This window comes from Teleopsis dalmanni, chromosome 1 (assembly GCF_002237135.1).
Source record: "Teleopsis dalmanni isolate 2A chromosome 1, ASM223713v2, whole genome shotgun sequence".
Taxonomy (NCBI): Eukaryota; Metazoa; Arthropoda; class Insecta; order Diptera; family Diopsidae; genus Teleopsis; species Teleopsis dalmanni.
The window spans coordinates 173,264,228-173,268,404 of record NC_051846.1 but is presented as its reverse complement, the minus strand read 5'-3'; positions in this window follow the sequence as shown (position 1 = coordinate 173,268,404).

Sequence of the window (4,177 nt, the reverse complement as noted above, 5' to 3'; positions counted from 1 at the left end):
TTCTTCTTCTTCAAGATTAAGATGAATTTGGCTTCACACTTTATTCACTGTGTTTCTTATGAACTAGAATGTACAGTATATACATAATCTAATTTCTGCTTTTTTTTATTTCACTTCTTTCAGTAGCCCTAACCCTTTAGTTTTCTTCATACTTTGTGATTAAAATGAATTTGGCTTCATAAATATTGATTCTCTTCACCAGTTAATTTCTGGGATGGAGTTTTGATTACGGGTTTTTAAGAACCGATGATTGAAATCTTTTCGCATTTAATTCTGCAATTATTACGATTCTAAATATTCAATGTATAAATAATTTAAGCTTGCTGTTGTCTTGCTTTTATATCACTTTTTTCACTAGATAGAGGTCTTTGTTTCGTTTTTCTTTTTTTTTGTGCTATCTGTCTAGATGTTTTGTGTATAGCTTGTTAAATATTAATTCTCTTGACTATTCCTGTCTCCAATTTATTACTGGGATTTAATTTTGTCTGTTTATGAACTGATGATGAAGATGTTTCACATTTTATTTCTACGACTTGGCTTCAGTGGATTATAGTCTCACATTGTGCTTTTCGATGCTAAAGGTACGAGTCGTTAAAAAAGCTCCTGCTTCAAGCTTAGATTAAAAACTATGCCATACAAGCCATACAACTATTCTTGCATGAGTTTCAAATTAAAACTTTATATTTTAGGGAAAATTAGTCTAGCTGTTATTGTATTTTTTTTTTTTGGTTAATAGCAATCGAAGAATATTTGATAACTGATTTTGCTGTTCTTTTTGGAAGAAGCCATTTTTTTTGTATAGTTTAATATTGTATTATAAGACAAAAAATTTCCATAGTCTACTTACCGTGAAAATCCAATTAATGGCTACATTAAGTGCTTCCCGAATGCCCAGAAGATAGGCAAAAATCCATAGAATAGTTGCAATAAAAGATATGACTACTACAAAGAGGAAAAATGATGTTGCTGATATGTATGCAGGTGACGCACAGGCCATACATATTATGCCAAGTATCTAAAATACAATAAAAGAGAATGCATTTTAATATTTATTTATTTATTGTAAAAATTGGTTGTAAAACAATATATAATTAAGGCAGTATTGACGAGAAAACACTTAGCGATTATTAATATTATATATTGGAGCCAATATTAAAAATAGTTATGTGGTTAATATACTATTTCTAATATATGAGTGACATCAATACCGATTGAAGAACGAACATTTATTATTGTAAATATAACTATAGAAATGACGACCTTTTTATATACTTAGAGATCTCCAGCATAATTGTATTATAAAGTTAAACCAGAAGTCGTAAAATAACGCAACCATAATTTAACAATAACTGTTGAGATCAAAAAGAGATATGACACTGATATAGCCATAACCTAAAGTATATATAGAAAATAAACAAAAATATGTTGGGAAAAACTTACAGAGAAGAGGTATCGAAGCCTAAAATTTCCGAACATAGTACCTATTATCGTAAACCCTTAGAAATTTGTTTGTAAATATTTAAATAAGAACAAAAAATAACAGATCTAAAAGAATATATAAATAGTTAATATTCATAAACATAATGTAATTGGGACCTGTTATATTATATAAAAAATTTGGTAGAACTTTGCAACCGACTAAGGTCTTTAAAACAAGAATAACAAGTAACTACCACAGACTTTTCATTAAAGATAATAATAATAACGTAAGAAATGAATTTATTTTATTTTACTTATTAAATAAACTTTTAAGAGCTTAAAAATTAAAAGAGGGGATCAAAAAACAATATGAACAATAAGTATGCATATAACTTGGCAGAAATTGTTGTAATATTGACTCATGAAAATTAATAATCAATATCAGACTATATATAACTCAAAACTTATAAGTGAAAAAAATTTTATCTAATCTTTCAATGAAAATGTTGCATATTAACTCAAAATTAATGAACTTTTTTCAGCTATAAAATATTTTTTGGTAAATGATAAATATCAAATATGATAAGAGCCCAATAAGATTAAATTTAACAAAAGGCTGTATATATTAGTGCAAAAACGTAAATAAATATACATTGATTATGTGAAAATATCAATAATTGCAAGTATATTTTTATTTAACAAAATATGTTATATTTGACTAATTACTCATACGCTCAGCGGAACCAATACATTTACATAATAATTATTATTTTTTATAGTAATAAATAATTGTTAAAAATATGTTTATAAAAACAACAGTTGCAAAATTTTACGTTTATGTAAAGAATTACAATAATAAATTAATTACAGTGTTAAAAGTGTATATATATTAATGATTAGGTCGACTCCACCCAACAATATATTTCACACGATATGAGTCAGGTAAATATATTACGTTTTAAACACCTGTTATACTATTAAAGCAAAGGGTATATTTTTTTCTGAGAATTGAAATTCAAATTCTAGGTAATGAATGATATATACATCGTGATTATTCAACTTAAAATAAACATTAAATAAAAATAATTTTAATTTGATAACATGCAGTATTATATTAGCACACATATTTCATTTGATTGATTTATGCCATACATTGATATATAAATATTCGCAGATACTATATAGCATATTTTCGACTTTAAACCAAATGTTAGGAAATTAATGAGAACACTTGAAGATAGATTAACAACTGAGAATATATTTTGTCTCTGCACTTTTAATTAAATATATTAATTTATAAAAATATATATTCTTTGTTAAGTTTTAAATTTCGATAAAAATATTACAATGTAGTATTTAAGTAAATAAATTAAAAAAAGTAAATATTGTATTTAGTATTAAAAAGAATGAACCAGAAAAAACTAAAGCTTGAGCAGCATAAATCATTAGTTAAGTTGTCTAACCTAAGAGTATACGTTTCAATTTTGACAGGGTTCTCTACAACAATAATACTAAAGTCTTATAATTATAAAATTATAAAAATTGTTTACAATTTCTATAAGTTGTAATTTATAAGCACAACAAGTACCTTAGTTTTTATCTTCGAGAAAATTTGAAACAACAAATAAGAAACTTGAAATTTGAATAATGAAAACGAAAGTTTCGTGCAGCTTTGGCTCGTTTGTCTAAAACATATTAAGTCATTGCTTTTAATTTGACAGGTTTAGGTACTTATGTCTAGCACTTATAGTTCAACAAATATATATGGACTAATATCTTTGGAAATAATGTATATTTCCAAAGATAACTGATGAGTATTTGTTAATATTTAAAACAGCTGCATGGTCAGCCATTAAATTCCAATCATTTAAGAAATAATAAAATTTTGTTGTAGTAATTCACTACTGTTCGAAAACCTTCTAATAAAAAAAAACTAGTTTTCTATTGTCAAAATTAAATTTTATTTAATATACTTCTGTTTGTTATGTGCCATATATATAGCAAAGGTTTTTTCAATAAGTACTCAAATCTCCAACAGTCTATAAGCATGTTATATCTACTTGCTTGTGCAATTCAAAATGATTTGTCCAAGCAAGACAACGGAGAGTCTATAAATTACGACTTCCGGGACAGTGATTCTTCACTGCCAGCATATACGTAAACCTAACAGCACGCTAGCTGTTGATGGATATAAATACCTCCAATTTCATATACAGTCCCAATACTTTTTCTTCAATTATTTTAACGGTTTTAGAATTATATAGTAATATTTAAAGTTAAAATTTAAAAGTGTTAAGCTAATAACACTTGCAATAATATATTGACATATAATATATTGCCCATTATGATACATCTTAAGTTGTTCAGGCACAATACTAAGCTGTTTCCATTATAACTCTAGTTGAAACCTTAAATATTTCATTATCTCTGATTGGTCTCTGATTAGACCCCTTTCTTACACATTGAAACTGTTTTATATATACTCTTTAATAAAGACTTCAATAGAGATTCATAGTTTTTTGATACTCAGGGCAGTTTTTGCATATTGTGCCAAATATTACCTAACGGAGTGGTCTCAAAGTAATCAGTGGGATGTAAGCTATACTTAATATTATTTCCATTATAACTTCGTATGATAAACTTGTTAAAACATTTGGTCTTCTAATGAAAAAAAACCATACATTGAAGACGGGCCGGGCCACCTGTTCTCTTTAACAAAAATATTAAAACTGATTGGTAAATTCTCCTTACTCATTAT